This window comes from Salmo salar, chromosome ssa16 (genome assembly GCF_905237065.1).
Source record: "Salmo salar chromosome ssa16, Ssal_v3.1, whole genome shotgun sequence".
NCBI lineage: Eukaryota > Metazoa > Chordata > Actinopteri > Salmoniformes > Salmonidae > Salmo > Salmo salar.
This window is the reverse complement of record NC_059457.1, coordinates 50,051,365-50,069,955: the sequence shown is the minus strand read 5'-3', so window position 1 is coordinate 50,069,955 and position 18,591 is coordinate 50,051,365. Positions and strand designations below refer to the sequence as shown.

The 18,591-nt window shown below is 43.9% G+C and overlaps 1 protein-coding gene across 22 annotated transcripts in view; it reads right to left on the bottom strand.

Annotated features, from left to right (window-relative positions):
- ptprsa (protein tyrosine phosphatase receptor type Sa) overlaps positions 1 to 18,591 on the bottom strand; it is a 421,887-nt gene that overhangs the window by 327,438 nt on the left and 75,858 nt on the right. The window contains exon 1 of one of the 22 annotated variants that reach the window (XM_045697362.1): positions 293 to 786. The exons of the other annotated variants lie outside the window; for them this stretch is intronic. The gene's annotated coding sequence lies outside the window, so the exon portion shown is untranslated. Of the gene's footprint in view, positions 1 to 292; positions 787 to 18,591 lie in introns of those variants that run through there. 22 annotated transcript variants of the gene reach the window in all.

Below are 18,591 nucleotides of genomic sequence, written 5' to 3'. Positions count from 1 at the left end.
TGAGAATGAGTAAAAGAAAAGAAAACACGAATTACTTTTCTAATTATGGTTGAAATGTTTTGTTATAATTCTACAGTTATAATACAACTCCTCCATACTGTATGAATTAAGTCTGTTAAATAGTATTCGTTTTGTGAAGTTGAACAAAGCCATCTGCGGGATACAAGTAACAGTACGTTGTAGCCTACGTGGGAAAACGTTTATAGCCTATGAATAGTAACTTTGTGTCAAACAACTACATGTTCGTTCTTATTTCTGTAAAAACGTTAGAAAGAAAATAGTAAGCACTTACTTGAGTCAGTGAGAAGTTTTTTTTAATTTTTTTTTAAACTGCCCCCCCTCCGAGTTTGTTTATGGGGGGCATATGAGGGACAATTTAAAATTCAATTTCTCATCCAAAAAGGCGTATTTTGCATCCATGAAATAAAAACAAATTGAAGAATAATCAAAAATGTCAGTTGTGTAAAAAACGTAGTCGCTTTTATACGGGGCAAACCACCGCTACAATCACGCCCTTTACAAGTCTGTATTCTGTTTTCACATCAGTCCCTTTGTTGATCGCCACAATAGAACTAAAACCGGAGCCGTGCGATAACTTCCAAATGCGTATATGTTTGTTGCTGTGGTTTATCTCCACGTCGCAGGTATGGATATTTTCTTCCTAAATCCACCTCATTCGACTGGGGGTGGGGAGATGGGTGACGAGTGCCCCCCCTAGTCGAGTTACCCCCTCCAAAAAAAACGGTACTGCCTCCTCTCTGCGCTGACGTTACCACTCGCTTGTGAATGACACCACAGAGACCGAACAGATGAGGATTTGGGGTCGAACGTCATTGGAAACCTTCACGGTCGACCCCATGCAGAAACCCTGGGTCAGGAGAGGGGGTGGGGGGTACGGGGCAGAAGGGTGGCGGTTGACGCATGTAACGTAGAAATAGTTATCATCAATTAACCAGTGTTCTTAATCCTACTTTAGCTCTGAAACGTATAGACTAGACGCAGTACAATAATTGCAATCTGATTTAAGAATTCATAGCATCATTAAATTAATATCATGCCTAGGCTAATAATATTAGTCTAAGTGTCAATTAAGACACTTTTACAATTCTATCTTTGCTTTATTTCATTACAGCCTATATTCCTTCTTAAAAACGAAAGGTGCAAACTTCATTAATCAGTCCCTAGGCTATTTCAAAACCAAATGTTTTTTTTAAAGTGTTGTCTCTGTCAATAAATGACAGCTTCTTAAACGCTCTATAAATTGAGAGTTCTGCTGAAATACATTAGTGATGTAATAATGTTGTTTTCAAATCAGCTGTTACAGATCCCCTGCCTGAATTCCAGGTAGCATGTATGAATGACTGGTTCAGCCTCTACAAGTACAAGTTAGCCTCCATTGCTTGGCCTTAGGCTCTATCCAAATCTATTATAATTGATAATGAACAACTTCAAATCTAATTATGTCAACACTTGTGTTTATCAGTCGTTAGGCTGTTCCCAACCTCAATTGATTGGCGCAGAAAACAGAATAAGGGTAGGCCTGACATGCAAGTTTGGGAGGGTCAACACTAAACAGGACAGTCCTCCAATTTCACTCTGTACTGTATTTGTGTAGTGAACATTTCAAGGGGCCCAGATACATATTTTTCTCACATTTTAGTAATTTAGCAAACACTCTAATCCAGAGCGTTTTACAAGAGCCTTGCTCAAGAGCAGATCAACAGATAGTTGGCTCAGAGATTCAAACCAGCAACCTTCGGTCACTGGCTCAACGCTGTTAACTGCTAAGCTACCTGCCACCCATAATGGATTGGGACCCATCTCTAGTGTACAAAGTACCAGTGTCATTCTCCCCCATCCCCTCCTCCCTTCAGTACTCTGTGTTTTAAACCTGGTGTGATATGTAACACCATAAAAGGTCAAATGGGGGCTAATCAATATGAGCACTTAATAAATCGTTTGGTGTGATTTGATGGTGTTTTTTTCCCCTTCCCCATCTCTTTATTCACCGTTGGCTAATTTAATCAGGCCGATAAATCTTTGAGAGCCGCACACCGCTTTTCCCCTGGTGGCGTGGAGGCTTAACATGGTACATTTCACTGGGGCTAGGGACATACGGGATAGTGCATGGAAGGAGAGAGGAACACTCACTTCTTGACATGTGCAATCCATGACACAGCTTTGAGTCGACTACACTGGGTGCTCTTATCTCTCTCTCTCTCTCTCTCTCTCTCTCTCTCTCTCTCTCTCTCTCTCTCTCTCTCTCTCTCTCTCAAACTCTCTCTCTCTCTCTCATGTTTGCTGACGACACAACGAGGTAAGCCTGATCACCGACAACGATGAGACGGCCTACAGGGAGGATGTCAGAGACCTGGCAGTGTGGTGCCAGGACAGCAACCCCTCCCTCAAAGTCAGCAATACAAATAAGCTGATTGTGGACTATAGGAAACGGAGGGGCGAGCACGCCCCGTCCACATCGACATGGCTTTAATGGAGTGCTTCGAGAGCTTCAACTTCCTCAATGTCCACATCACTAAGGACATGGTCCTCTCACACTAGCACAGTCATGAAGAAGGTTGAAGAGATTTGGCATGACTCCTCAGATGCTTAAATTGTTCTACAGTATGGCAACTGCACCGCCCTCAAACTCAAGGTGCTACTGAGGGGGTGTGTTAAGAACACATTCTTATTTAATGACAGCCTACTCCAGATGACGGTAGGCCAATTGTGCACCACCGTATGGGACTCCCAATCACAGCCAGATGTGATACAACTTGGATTCAAACCAGGGACTGTTGTGACACCTCTTGCACTGAGAATCAGTGCCTTAGACCACTGCGCCACTCGGGAGCCCGGGAGCCTACATCACTGGGGCCGAGCTCCCTGCCATCCAGGACCTCTATACCAGGTAGTGTCAAGGGAAGGCCCGGAAAATTGTAAAAGACTCCAACCACCCAAGCCACCCCATCACTCCCCAGAGGGTGGCAGACAGCCCCACCACCTCTGATAGTAACACCCCATCACTCCCCAGAGGGTGGCAGACAGCCCCACCACCTCTGATAGTAACACCCCATCACTCCCCAGAGGGTGGCAGACAGCCCCACCACCTCTGATAGTAACACCCCATCACTCCCCAGGGGTGTGGCAGACAGCCCCACCACCTCTGATAGTAACACCCCGTCACTCCCCAGGGGGGTGACAGACAGCCCCACCACCTCTGATAGTAACACCCCATCACTCCCCAGGGGGGTGGCAGACAGCCCCACCACCTCTGATAGTAACACCCCATCACTCCCCAGGGGGGTGGCAGACAGCCCCACCACCTCTGATAGTAACACCCCATCACTCCCCAGGGGGGTGGCAGACAGCCCCACCACCTCTGATAGTAACACCCCATCACTCCCCAGGGGGGCAGACAGCCCCACCACCTCTGATAGTGACACCCCATCACTCCCCAGGGGGGTGGCAGACAGCCCCACCACCTCTGATAGTGACACCCCATCACTCCCCAGGGGGGTGGCAGACAGCCCCACCACCTCTGATAGTGACACCCCATCACTCCCCAGGGGGGTGGCAGACAGCCCCACCACCTCTGATAATAACACCCCTTCACTCCCCAGAGGGTGGCAGACAGCCCCACCACCTCTGATAGTAACACCCCATCACTCCCCAGAGGGTGGCAGACAGCCCTACCACCTCTGATAGTAACACCCCATCACTCCCCAGGGGGGTGGCAGACAGCCCCACCACCTCTGATAGTAACACCCCATCACTCTCCGGGGGGGGGGCAGACAGCCCCACCACCTCTGATAGTAACACCCCATCACTCCCCAGGGGGGTGGCAGACAGCCCCACCACCTCTAATAGTGACACCCCTTCAATTAAAAACACACAGACATGACCGGCCGGCCCTTGAGAGGTAGCAGCAGCTCTGGCAGCTTCATGTACGACACTATTTACTCCACCTGTGATGGAGTGTTTGTCAGGCAACTCAGGGAGAAAACGAAGGCCCCGTGTACAAAACAATTTTTTTTCCCCCCCAGCCAGATGTCCCCTAGGGGCTCCCCTTCCTCGACACTTACCTCTCAAATATATTCTCATCTTTTTGACAGAAACTCGCACGGCTTTCATCTTGGCAAATAGATGCACAGAGAGTTGAGAACTGTCTGGCTCTCTGTTATACAATAGCTTTGTTCCTCAGGAGCCGTACAGGGGCCACTGCTGCTAGCTTGATAGTTTTCTCACACACACATGCACACACACACACACGCAGGCATGCACGCACGCACGTACGCACGCACGCACACGCACACACACACCCATAAACACACAGGCCCCCATTTGGTTGACATAGAGAGAGAGAGAGAGAGGCCGAGCCAGAAGCAGAAAGAGAGGCAGACAGACTGACAGCTATTAGAGCTGCTATTGCTTCTCTTATCTCCACGGCGATAGAGATCTACAAAAGCCTCGGCTAGAGATTATGAATTCATTACGTTGATACACAAGCAGCGGAATGGGTGGGGGTGGGGGATCATTTGTGCCAGCTTTGCTATTAATATTACCAGTGGGTCTGTGACAGGGCACTATATGATTGGCTAATAGTCAAGATCAATTCTCAAGATCAGACTCCTTTGTGTTGGTGTGGGAGGAGACCCCTAGTATTGTTAGTGTGGGAGGGGTCCCCTAGTATTGTTAGTGTGGGAGGAGACCCTCGTATTGTTAGTGTGGGAGGAGAACCCCTAGTATTGTTAGTGTGGGAGGAGACCCTCTTATTGTTAGTGTGGGAGGAGAACCCTAGTATTGTTAGTGTGGGAGGAGTCCCCTAGTATTGTTAGTGTGGGAGGAGGACGCTAATATTGTTAGTGTGGGAGGAGAACCCCTAGTATTGTTAGTGTGGGAGGAGACCCTAGTATTGTTAGTGTGGGAGGAGAACCCTAGTATTGTTAGTGTGAGAGGAGACCCTAGTATTGTTAGTGTGGGAGGAGACCCCTAGTATTGTTAGTGTGGGAGGAGACCCTAGTATTGTTAGTGTGAGAGGAGACCCCTAGTATTGTTAGTGTGGGAGGAGAACCCTAATATTGTTAGTGTGGGAGGAGAACCCCTAGTATTGTTAGTGTGGGAGGAGAACCCTAATATTGTTAGTGTGGGAGGAGAACCCCTAATATTGTTAGTGTGGGAGGAGAACCCTAGTATTGTTAGTGTGGGAGGAGAACCCTAGTATTGTTAGTGTGGGAGGAGCCCCTAGTATTGTTATTGTGGGAGGAGACCCCTAATATTGTTAGTGTGGGAGGAGACCCTAGTATTGTTAGTGTGGGAGGAGACCCCTAGTATTGTTAGTGTGAGAGGAGACCCTAGTATTGTTAGTGTGGGAGGAGACCCTCTTATTGTTAGTGTGGGAGGAGACCCTAGTATTGTTAGTTTGGGAGGAGCCCCTAGTATTGTTAGTGTGGGAGGAGAACCCCTAGTATTGTTAGTGTGGGAGGAGAACCCCTAGTATTGTTAGTGTGGGAGGAGACCCTAGTATTGTTAGTGTGGGAGGGGACCCTAGTATTGTTAGTGTGGGAGGAGACCCTAGTATTGTTAGTGTGGGAGGAGACCCTAGTATTGTTAGTGTGGGAGGAGACCCTAGTATTGTTAGTTTGGGAGGAGCCCCTAGTATTGTTTGTGTGGGAGGGGAGCCCTCGTATTGTTAGTGTTAGACACTCTGGTGTCCCTTGCCCATTTCAAAAATGTTATGGAGGATCAATATGATGTTGTCTGTGATTGTTTCTGTTGAATTGTGTCTTTGTTTTGTATGTTTGAAATGTTCTTGTCTGTATGCCTAAAACTGTACATGTCAACATGTTTACACAGGGCACAGCTGTAAAAGAGATCCAGGTCTCAGTCTGTTTTCCCTGTTAAAATAAAGATAAAAAATAAAAACAATGTGGGAGGAGACCCCTAGTATTGTTAGTGTGGGAGGAGTGCCCTAGTATTTTTAGTGTGGGAGGAGGACCCTAGTATTGTTCGTGTGGGAGGAGACCCCTAGTATTGTTAGTTTGGGAGGAGACCCCCTAGTATTGTTAGTTTGGGAGGAGACCCCCGAGTATTGTTAGTGTGGGAGGAGTCCCCTCTTCTTGTTAGTGTGGGAGGAGACCCTTGTATTGTTAGTGTGAGAGGAGACCCCTAGTATTGTTAGTTTTCCGAGGAGAACCCTAGTATTGTTAGTGTGGGAGGAGACCCTAGTATTGTTAGTGTGGGAGGAGACCCCTCTTATTGTTAGTGTGGGAGGAGACCCTAGTATTGTTAGTATGGGAGGAGACCCCTAGTATTGTTAGTATGGGAGGAGACCCTAGTATTGTTAGTGTGGGAGGAGACCCTCTTATTGTTAGTGTGGGAGGAGAACCTCGTACTGTTAGTGTGGGAGGGAAAACCCCTCTTATTGTTAGTGTGGGAGGAGACCCTCGTATTGTTAGTGTGAGAGGAGAACCCTAGTATTGTTAGTGTGGGAGGAGACCCTAGTATTCTTAGTGTGGGAGGAGACCCTCGTATTGTTAGTGTGGGAGGAGACCCCTAGTATTGTTAGTGTGGGAGGAGACCCTCATAATGTTAGTGTGGGAGGAGACCCCTCTTATTGTTAGTGTGGGAGGAGTACCACTCTTATTGTTAGTGTGGGAGGAGGCCCTAGTATTGTTAGTGTGGGAGGAGACCCCTAGTATTGTTAGTGTGGGAGGAGTACCCTCTTATTGTTAGTGTGGGAGGAACAGTATTGTTAGTGTGGGAGGAGACCCTCATATTGTTAGTGTGGGAGGAGACCCTGTATTGTTAGTGTGGGAGGAGACAGAGGTGGGGAGACCCTAGTATTGTTAGTGTGGGAGGAGACCCTAGTATTGTTAGTGTGAGAGGAGACCCCTAGTATTGTTAGTGTGGGAGGGGTCCCTCTTATTGTTAGTGTGGGAGGAGAACCTCGTACTGTTAGTGTGGGAGGGAAAACCCCTCTTATTGTTAGTGTGGGAGGAGACCCTCGTATTGTTAGTGTGAGAGGAGAACCCTAGTATTGTTAGTGTGGGAGGAGACCCTTGTATTGTTAGTGTGAGTGGAGACCCTCGTATTGTTAGTGTGGGAGGAGACCCTAGTATTGTTAGTGTGGGAGGAGACCCTCGTATTGTTAGTGTGGGAGGAGAACCCTAGTATTGTTAGTGTGGGAGGAGACCCCTAATATTGTTAGTGTGGGAGGAGACCCTAGTATTGTTAGTGTGGGAGGAGACCCTCGTATTGTTAGTGTGGGAGGAGACCCCTAGTATTGTTAGTGTGGGAGGAGTCCCTAGTATTGTTAGTGTGGGAGGAGACCCCTAGTATTGTTAGTGTGGGAGGAGGCCCTAGTATTGTTAGTGTGGGAGGAGACCCTAGTATTGTTAGTTTGGGAGGAGACCCTAGTATTGTTAGTGTGGGAGGAGACCCTAGTATTGTTAGTGTGGGAGGAGCCCCTAGTATTGTTAGTGTGGGAGGAGACCCCTAGTATTGTTAGTGTGGGAGGAGAACCCCTAATATTGTTAGTGTGGGAGGAGACCCTAGTATTGTTAGTTTGGGAGGAGACCCCTCTTATTGTTAGTGTGGGAGGAGAACCCTAGTATTGTTAGTGTGGGAGGAGACCCCTAGTATTGTTAGTGTGGGAGGAGAGCCCTAGTATTGTTAGTGTTAGACACTCTGGTGACCCTTGCTCATTCAAAAATGTTATGGAGGATCAATATGATGTTGTCTGTGATTGTTTCTGTTGAATTGTGTCTTTGTTTGTATGTTTGAAATGTTCTTGTCTGTATGCCTAAAACTGTACATGTCAACATGTTTACAAGGGCACAGCTGTAAAAGAGATCCAGGTCTCAGTATGTTTTCCCTGTTAGATAAAAATAAAATAAAAAGTGTGGGAGGAGAACCCTAGTATTGGTAGTGTGGGAGGAGACCCTCATACTGTTAGTGTGGGAGGAGACCCCTAGTATTGTTAGTGTGGGAGGAGACCCTAGTATTGTTAGTGTGGGAGGAGACCCTAGTATTGTTAGTGTGGGAGGAGAACCCTAATATTGTTAGTGTGGGAGGAGAACCCCTAATATTGTTAGTGTGGGAGGAGAACCCTAGTATTGTTAGTGTGGGAGGAGACCCTAGTATTGTTAGTGTGGGAGGAGACCCCTAGTATTGTTAGTGTGGGAGGAGACCCTCTTATTGTTAGTGTGGGAGGAGACCCTAGTATTGTTAGTTTGGGAGGAGCCCCTAGTATTGTTAGTGTGGGAGGAGAACCCCTAGTATTGTTAGTGTGGGAGGAGACCCTAGTATTGTTAGTTTGGGAGGAGCCCCTAGTATTGTTAGTGTGGGAGGAGAACCCCTAGTATTGTTAGTGTGGGAGGAGAACCCCTAGTATTGTTAGTGTGGGAGGAGACCCTAGTATTGTTAGTGTGGGAGGAGACCCTAGTATTGTTAGTGTGGGAGGAGACCCTAGTATTGTTAGTTTGGGAGGAGCCCCTAGTAATGTTTGTGTGGGAGGGGAGCCCTCGTATTGTTAGTGTTAGACACTCTGGTGTCCCTTGCCCATTTCAAAAATGTTATGGAGGATCAATATGATGTTGTCTGTGATTGTTTCTGTTGAATTGTGTCTTTGTTTTGTATGTTTGAAATGTTCTTGTCTGTATGCCTAAAACTGTACATGTCAACATGTTTACACAGGGCACAGCTGTAAAAGAGATCCAGGTCTCAGTCTGTTTTCCCTGTTAAAATAAAGATAAAAAATAAAATAAAAAGTGTGGGAGGAGAACCCTAGTATTGTTAGTGTGGGAGGAGACCCTCATACTGTTAGTGTGGGAGGAGACCCTCTTATTGTTAGTGTGGGAGGAGACCCTAGTATTGTTAGTGTGGGAGGACACCCCTAGTATTGTTAGTGTGGGAGGAGACCTTAGTATTGTTAGTTTGGGAGGAGACCCCTCGTACTGTTAGTGTGAGAGGAGACCCTCGTATTGTTAGTGTGGGAGGAGACCCCTCGTACTGTTAGTGTTAGAGGAGACCCCTCTTATTTTTAGTGTGGGAGGAGACCCTAGTATTGTTAGTATGGGATGAGACCCCTAGTATTGTTGGTGTGGGAGGAGACCCTCGTATTGTTAGTGTGGGAGGAGACCCCTCGTACTGTTAGTGTGAGAGGAGACCCCTCTTATTTTTAGTGTGGGAGGAGACCCTAGTATTGTTAGTATGGGATGAGACCCTAGTATTGTTAGTGTGGGAGGAGACCCTAGTATTTTTAGTGTGGGAGGAGACCCCTAGTATTTTTTGTGTGGGAGGAGACCCTAGTATTTTTAGTGTGGGAGGAGACCCTAGTATTGTTAGTGTGGGAGGAGACCCCTAGTATTTTTAGTGTGGGAGGAGACCCTAGTATTGTTAGTGTGGGAGAAGACCCCTAGTATTGTTAGTGTGGGAGGATACCCTAGTATTGTTAGTGTGGGAGGAGACCCCTCTTATTGTTAGTGTGGGAGGAGACCCCTAGTATTGTTAGTGTGGGAGGAGACCCTAGTATTGTTAGTGTGGGAGGATACCCCTAGTATTGTTAGTGTTAGAGGAGACCCCTCTTATTGTTAGTGTGGGAGGAGACCCCTAGTATTGTTAGTGTGGGAGGAGAACCCTAGTATTGTTAGTGTGGGAGGAGAACCCTAGTATTGTTAGTGTGGGAGGAGACCCCTTGTATTGTTCAACCTGACTCATTACTTCAACACTGTTCTGGTCAGTGGAACAAGGGGTGTGGTCTGTGTAGAGGAAATGGGACCTTCCCCCCAGGGAATATGAGTGGAAGATAATAATCGACCATCACATTACTAGATCGCACACAGGAAGCTATTAACTGTGTGCATTTCCGTAAGCAATAACATTTCCCTCTATCTATCTTGTTCTTTCTCTCTCTCTCCCTCCCTCTCTGTCTCTCTCTTTCTATTTCTCTATCTCAATGACTCACCCTCTTTCTCTCTCTCTCTCTCTCTCTCTCACTTTCTCTCTGTCCATTCTTCACTTCAGCTTTTCGCTGAGCTCTGACTGGGTCTTCCTTATTTGGTGCGGGAGGGATATTGGACTGAGGGAGTCACAGCACTCTGTTTACACACAGGATCACTGGGTCAGCCCACTGCCGCCACTCCAGAGCAAATGCAGTGCTGCATGTCACTGACACTGCCTGAGGCATTTTGGGGGTTAAACTCTCACACATCCACTAACAGACTAGAGTGGGGGCCATAGAAATAGAATGAATAGGTTGGAAGCTCTAAACCTGGCAATTTAACTGGTAAACTCATGGGTACACTCCAACGTCTTACGTCAGATCGTGTAACTCCTACATGACGCTCGGGTTTGCATCTCCACTCCCCTCAACAACACTGGAAGAAGACGCCTATAACAACTCTACCTTTCTCCTACTCTCTTGTTTCTTTGTTCTCTTAAACAGGTATGTGGTTTACACAAGAACATTATCTATAGAACATGTTAGAGTCTAAATGGTCATATTGAGTGATACTTAACTTTTATGTTGAAATTGTAAAGTTTAAATGTCTAAATTGATCGAGTGAAAACTGTTAGTGATCTTGACATAGAGATGGCTGGGTTTGCGGCTAAGCAAGGCTAACATAGGATAACAGCCCATAGGATAACATAAGAAAAAATGTCACCAGATAATATTCTGGTTTGAATTTATTGATTTATAGTTCCTCTGAGGTAATATTGTGGTTTCTTTTCTACTACATTTATATGGTTTAGGCCCTGGCATCTCCCCACCCAAGTGTTGTAGTGGTACTGTACTGGTTTATGATTCATTTAGCTATTTAAAGGATTTTTTATTGAAACATAGTACATGAGGTTAAGATAAATACAGAGACGGTATATTTTTAAATACAAGTCAATGTATTCGCTAGTATGACTTAAATACAGAGGATGTATTATGTTACTGTACTTAAAACCTTTCTGGGCTAGGGGGCAGTATTTTCACGGCCGGATGAAAAATGTACCCAATTTGAACAGGTTACTACTGTGGCCCAGAAACTAGAATATGCATATTATTAGTAGATTTGGATAGAAAATACTCGGGAGTTTCTAAAACTGTTTGAATGGTGTCTGTGAGTATAACAGAACTCATATGGCAAGCAAAAACCTGAGAAAAATACAACCAGGAAATGAAAATCGTGTGCCTGTAGTTTTTTCAAGTCATTGCCAATCGAACACACAGTGAGTTAGGGTTCATTTTGCACTTCCTACGGCATCCACTAGATGTCAACAGTCTTTAGAAAGTTGTTTGAGGCTTTTGCGGTAAACACAGACCGAACGAGAAGGCTGGGAAGCAGGTGACTCAGAAAACCACATCAGTTCATTGCGCGCATTCACGTGAGAAGGGATCTATGTTCCAAAATGTTTTTCAAGACAATGCATTGGAATATTACTGAAGTTTCATGTTATAAAGGCCCTAAATATTGATGCTATACAACGTTTGACATGTTTGAACGAACGTAAATAGATTTATTTTTTTACTTTTCGTCGTGACATTTTCCTCGCGCGTCCTACATTTTGAGTAGCTTACTGAACGCGCTAACAACATGGAGTTATTTGGACATAAATTATGAACTTTATCGAACAAAACAACATTTATTGTGGACCTGTGATTCCTGGAAGTGCCTTCTGATGAAGATTATTAAAGGTAAGTGAATATTTCTAATGCTATTTATGCATTTAGATGACTCCAAAATGGCGGGTATCTGTATTGCCTAGTGTATTTTTCTGAGCGCAGTACTCAGATTATTGCAAAGTGTGCTTTCCCAGTAAAGTTATTTTGAAATCTGTCAATGCGGTTGTATTCAGGAGATGTTCATCTATGATTCTTTGAATAACAGTTGAATATTTTATTGACGTTTATAATGAATATTTTTGTAAATTTTTGTGCTGATTCACCGGGAGTTTTGGGGGAAATACATTTTCTGAACGTCACGCGCCAATGTAAAATGCTGTTTTTGCATATAAATATGAACTTGATAGAACAAGAAATGCATGTATTGTCTAACATAATGTCCTAGGAGTGTCATCTGATGAAGATTTTTTGGTGACGCCTGTCCTTGCATTGAAAATGGCTGTGTGTAATTTTTTGTCTATGTACTGTCCTAACATAATCTAACTTTATGCTTTTGCCGTAAAGCCTCTTTGAAATTGGACAATGTGGTTGGATTAAGGAGATGTTTATCTTTCAAATGGTGTAAAATAGTTGATTGTTTGAGAAATTGAAATTATTCGATTTTTGCTGTTTTGAATTTCGCGCCATGCTATCTTGTCAAGCAATCCCGTTACCGGGATCCTATCTCGAAAGGGTCCCCAACAGGTTAAAGTAGTCCTTTACAGAATTATTCATGTTTTGCAGATGGTAATTCACCCTGGCTCGAATGTTACAGTTACCAGCCAAACATTCTAACCACTAGGCTACCTGCCACTCTAACCACTAGGCTACCTGCCACTCTAACCACTAGGCTACCTGCCACTCTAACCACTAGGCTACCTGCCACTCTAACCACTAGGTAACCTGCCACTCTAACCACCAGGCTACCTGCAACTCTAACCACTAGGCTACTGCCACTCTAACCACTAAGCTATCTGTTGTTGTAAGCTAAAAGGGGTGAAGATAGGGAGAAAGAAGACAGATTGGATACCGAAAAAGTGGCTACAATAACTGGTGAGTAGGTTTTTGTTCATTGATTGCAAATGAGCATTTGACAGTATGCAGGCTTTGTCATGATATTTTAAAAAGACTATGACTCATGGCATGCTAACTTCAATAATCTCCAAACTGTACACAGAGACATAAACATTTCATGAATGAGTTCATCTGACTCTGGGTAAGTATTACAATGACCAATAATCTCAAAAGATCTCTCAATACCACTTTAAAAATGATTACCCTATAACAGGGTTGGGGTCTATTTCAATAAATTCAAGATGTTAAAGGGATGTAAACTTTTTTTTACACCTTATAGTCAGATGGCTAACAAAAACCCTACGTGGTTGATGGGGGCAATTAGACAAAGTTCAATGTTTGTGGCCAAATCCCCTCAAGTTAATAGTGGTTATTTAACTCTATGTAGACCACTTTCAGGATAAGGAAACATCTGGCTATAAGCTGTAAAAAAAAAAAAGTTAACTATCCCTTAACTGAATTTACAAATCAATCATTGGACATAGGGCATTAATGGTCAAGGATTTCTTATTAAACTGAATGTGATAAGCTTTTCACATAAAAGTTTCTCCATTAAAAATAACAAAAATCTATTTATGACCCCTAACCCCTATGTTCTCTTTGTCTTCTATTGGTTGCTTTCCTTCCACAGATTCTGTCATGAAGCGCTTCCCGGGTGCAACAAAAGGAAAAGTAGGAATGGCTTAAAACAGTAAAATGGCTGAATTGAAAAGCGATGAGAGAAAAATAATCGAATGATTAGGATTAAATTACATTTTTTTGTGTTTTTGTGGCATTATCACTGAAATAATACTCTGTAACATATATGTTAATACATTGTTAACATGTATTGTGACATTTAAGGGGACATACATATGTAATAATCATTTTAATACTACGTGTCACACATATATAAGCATATAAAGTAACATATTATGGCATATAAGGAACATATACAGTTGAAGTTTACATACACCTTAGCCAAATGCATTTAAACTCAGTTTTTCACAATTCCTGACATTTAATCCTAGTAAAAATTCCCTGTCTTAGGTCAGTTAGGATCACCACTTTATTTTAAGAATGTTAAATGTCAGAATAATAGTAGAGTGATTTATTTCAGCTTTTATTTCTTTTATCACATTCCCAGTGGGTCAGAAGTTTACATACACTCAATTAGTATTTTGTAGCATTGCCTTTAAATTGTTTAACTTGGGTCAAACGTTTGCCTTCCACGTAGCCTTCCACAAGCTACCCAAAATAAGATGGGTTAATTTTGGCCCATTCCTCCTGACAGAGCTGGTGTAACTGAGTCAGGTTTGTGGGCCGCCATGCTCGCACACGCTTTTTCAGTTCTGCCCACAAATTTTCTATGGAATTGAGGTCAGGGCTTTGTGATGGGCACTCCAATGCCTTGACTTTGTTGTCCTTAAGCCATTTTGCCACAACTTCGGAAGTATGCTTGGGGTTATTGTCCATTTGGAAGACCCGTTTGCGACCAAGCTTTAATTTCCTGACTGATGTCTTGAGATGTTGCTTCAATATATCCACAGAATTTCCCTACCTCATGATGCCATCTATTTTGTGAAGTGCACCAGTTCCTCCTGCAACAAAGCACCCCCACAACATGATGCTGCCACCCCCGTGCTTCACGGTTGGGATGGTGTTCTTCGGCTTGCAAGCGTCCCCCTTATTCCTCCAAACCTAACGATGGTTGTTATGGCCAAACAGTTCTATTTTTGTTTCATCAGACAAGAGGACATTTCTACAAAAAGTACGATCTTTGTGCCCATGTGCAGTTGCATACTGTATTCTGGCTTTTTTTATGGCAGTTTTGGAGCAGTGACTTCTTCCTTGCTGAGCAGCCTTTCAGATTATGTCGATATAGGACTCGTTTTACTGTGGATATAGATACTTTTGTACCTGTTTCCACCAGCATCTTCACAAGGTCCATTTCTGTTGTTCTGGGATTGTTTTGCATTTTTCGCACCAAAGTACATTCATCTCTAGGAGACAGAACGCGTCTCCTTCCGGAGCGGTATGACTGCTGCGTGGTCCCATGTTGTTTATACTTGCATACTATTGTTTGTTCAGATGAACGTGGTACCTTCAGGCATTTGGAAATTGCTCCCAAGGATGAACCAGACTTGTGGAGGTCTACGATTTTTTTTTCTGAGGTCTTGGCTGATTTCTTTTGATTTTCCCCATGATGTCAAGCAAAGAGGCACTGAGTTTGAAGGTGGGCCTTGAAATACATCCACAGGTACATCTCCAATTGACTCAAATTATGTCAAATAGCCTATCAGAAGTTTCTAAAGCCATGACATCATTTTCTGGAATTTTCCAAGCTGGCACAGTCAACTTAGTGTATGTAAACTTCTGACCCACTGGAATTGTGATACAGTGAATTATAAATTAAATAATCTGTCTGTAAACAATTGTTGGAAAAATTACTTGTGTCATGCACAAAGTAGATGTCCTAACCAACTTGCCAAAACTATACTGTAGTTTGTTAACAAGAAATTTGTGAAGTGGTTGAAAACGAGTTTTAATGACTCCAACCTAAGTGTATGTAAACTTCCGACTTCAACTGTATGTAATACAAATGGTAATACTGCACGTGTCACATATATGAGCAAATAAGTATTATACATATACTGTACATGTCTATATAAGGCAGAAATATATGTCACATATATGAAAGGCCAAATCGTTTATATGTGTCATATATGTACTTATACATACATATATGGGCATATATGTTTCCACCATATATTTTTCCACCATATATATTGTCCACCATATAATTTTCCACCATATATGTTTCCACCATATATTTTTCCACCGTATATGTTTCCACCATATATTTTACCACCATATATGTTTCCACCATATATTTTTCCACCATATATGCCCATATAAAACAAGTAATATACATATATTGCCATATATTACTTTTCTGTATGGGAGACCTGCCTGTCTGGCTGCTTTCACTGTGTATCTGAGAGTGAGACAGGTTTGAATGTAAATACACCAGTGGAGGCTCCTCAGAGGAAGGGGAGGACCATCCTCCTCAGTGAATTTCATAAAAATGTAAATGGTAAAACATTTTAAAAAGTTACCCTTTTCAGATAAAACTATACTAAATATAATCACATCACCAAATAACTGATTAAAACAATATTTTGCAAAGAAGGTCTACAGTAGCCTCAACAGCACTCTGTAGAGTGGTGTAGCCGGAGTGTAGCCGGAGGACAGCGAGCTTCCATCCTCCTCTGGGTACAATGGCTTCAACAAAACCTAGGAGGCTCATGGTTCTCACCCCCTTCCATAGACTTACATAGTAATTATGACAACTTCCAGAGGACGTCCTCCAGCCTATCCGAGCTCTTGCAGCATGAACTGACATGTCCACCAAATCAAAGTATCAGAGAATGAATCTAGAACTGAAAGTATAAGCTACACCTAGCTTGCACTGCAGTGCATGAAATGTGGTGAGTAGTTGACTCAAAGAAAAAGACAATAGTTGAACAGTTTTGAAATAATTAATTTATTCTAAAACAAAGGAGAAGCAAGAGAGAAATATATATTCCCCAGCAAAAAAAGAAACGTCCTCTCACTGTCAAATGCGTTTATTTTCAGAAAACTTAACGTGTAAATATTTATATGAACATAACAAGATTCAACAACTGAGACATAAACTGAACAAGTCCCACAGACATGTGACGAACAGAAATTGAATAACGTGTACCTGAACAAAGGGGGGGGGGTCAAAATCAAAAGTAACAGTCCTCTGGTGTGGCCACCAGCTTCATTAAGTATTGCAGTGCATCTCCTCCTCATGGACTGCACCAGATTGCCAGTTCTTGCTGTGAGATGTTACCCCACTCTTCCACCAAGGCACCTGCAAGTTCCCGGACATTTCCGGAAGGAATGGCCGTAGCCCTCACCCTCCGATCCAACAGGTCCCAGACGTGCTCACTGGGATTGAGGTCCGGGCTCTTCGATGGCCATGGCAGAACACTGATGTTCCTGTCTTGCAGGAAATCACGTACAGAACAAGCAGTATGGCTGGTGGCATTGTCATGCTGGATGGTCATGTTAGGATGAGCCTGCAGGAAGCATACCACATAAGGGAAGAGGATGTCTTCCCTGTAACACACAGTGTTGAGATTCCCTGCAATGACAACAACCTCAGTCTGATGATGCTGTGACACACTGCCCCAGACCATGATGGACGCTCCACCTCCAAATCAATCCCGCTCCAGAGTACAGACCTCGGTGTAACGCTCATTCCTTTGACGATAAACGTGAATCCGACCATCCCCCTGGTGAGACAAAACCGCGACTCGTCAGTGAAAAGCACTTTTTGCTAGTCATGTCTGGTCCAGCGACGGTGGGTTTGTGCCCATAGGCGACGTTGTTGCCAGTGTTGTCTGGTGAGGACCTGTCTTACAACAGGCCTACAAGTCCTCAGTCCAGCCTCTCTCAGCCTATTGCGGACAGTCTGAGCACTGAGGGAGGGATTGTGCGTTCCTGGTGTAACTCGGGCAGTTGTTGTTGCCATCCTGTACCAGTCCCGCAAGTGTGATGTTCAGATGTACCGATCCTGTGCAGGTGTTAAACGTGGTCTGCCACTGCGAGGTCGATCGTGCCTTAGGCATGCTGCAAGGAGTCCTGTCTCCCAGTAGCGCTTTCTTAGGTGTCTCACAGTATGGACATTGCAATGTATTGCCCTGGCCACATCTGCAGTCCTCATGCCTCCTTGCAGCATGCCTGAGGCACGTTCACACAGATGAGCAGGGACACTGGGCATCTTTCTTTTGGTGTTTTTCAGAGTCAGTAGAAAGGCCTCTTTAGTGTCCTAAGTTTTCATAACTGTGAACTTAATTGACTACTGTCTGTAAGCTGTTAGTGTGTTAACGACTGTTCCACAGGTGCATGTTCATTCATTGTTTATGGTTCATTGAACAAGCATGAGAAACAGTGTTTAAACCCTTTACAATGAAGATCTGTGAAGTTATTTGGATTTTTACAAATTATCTTTGAAAGACAGGGTCCTGACAAAGGGACGTTTATTTTGTTGCTGAGTTTATAGAAAGAGAGTGTCATTTTTTTCCACTTTCAATTTCACTTTCTTAGCTAGCAAATGTAGCTAGCTAGTTTAGCCTACTGAAACACTCTGCTCAAACTATGTTAGCTAGCTAGCTATGCCTTTCCAACAGAACACTGGAACTCTTCCAAGTCAAGGTAAGCTTTTGGTATTACTGCTTACTGACTGTAGATTAACATTACTGAATGATTGTAGATATACAGTGCCTTCAGAAAGTATTCAGACCCCTTGACTTTATCCACATTTTGTTACGCTACACTCGTTTTCTAGAATGCATTAAACAGTTTTTTTCCCTCATCAATCTCCACATATTACCCCATAATGACAAAGCAAAAACAGGGTTTTAGAAATTCTTGCTAATAATAAAAAAAATAACTGAAATATCACATTTACATAAGCATTCAGACCCTTTACTCAGTATTTTATTGAAGCACCTTTGGCAGCGATTACAGCCTCGAGTCTTCTTGGGTATGAAGCTACAAGCTTGGCACACCTGTATTTGAGGAGTTTCTCCCGTTTTTCTCTGCAGATCCTCTCAAGCTCTGTCAGGTTGGATGGGGAGCGTTGGTGCAGAGCTATTTTCAGGTCTCTACAAAGGCCTGATTGGTGGAGAGCTGCAGAGATGGTTGTCCTTCTGGAAGTTTCTCCCATCTCCACAGAGGAACTCTAGAGTTCTGTCAGAGTGACCATCTGGTTCTTGGTCACCTCCCTGACCAAGGCCCTTCTCCCCCGATTGCTCAGTTTGGCCAGGAGGCCAGCTCTAGGAAGAGTCTTGGTG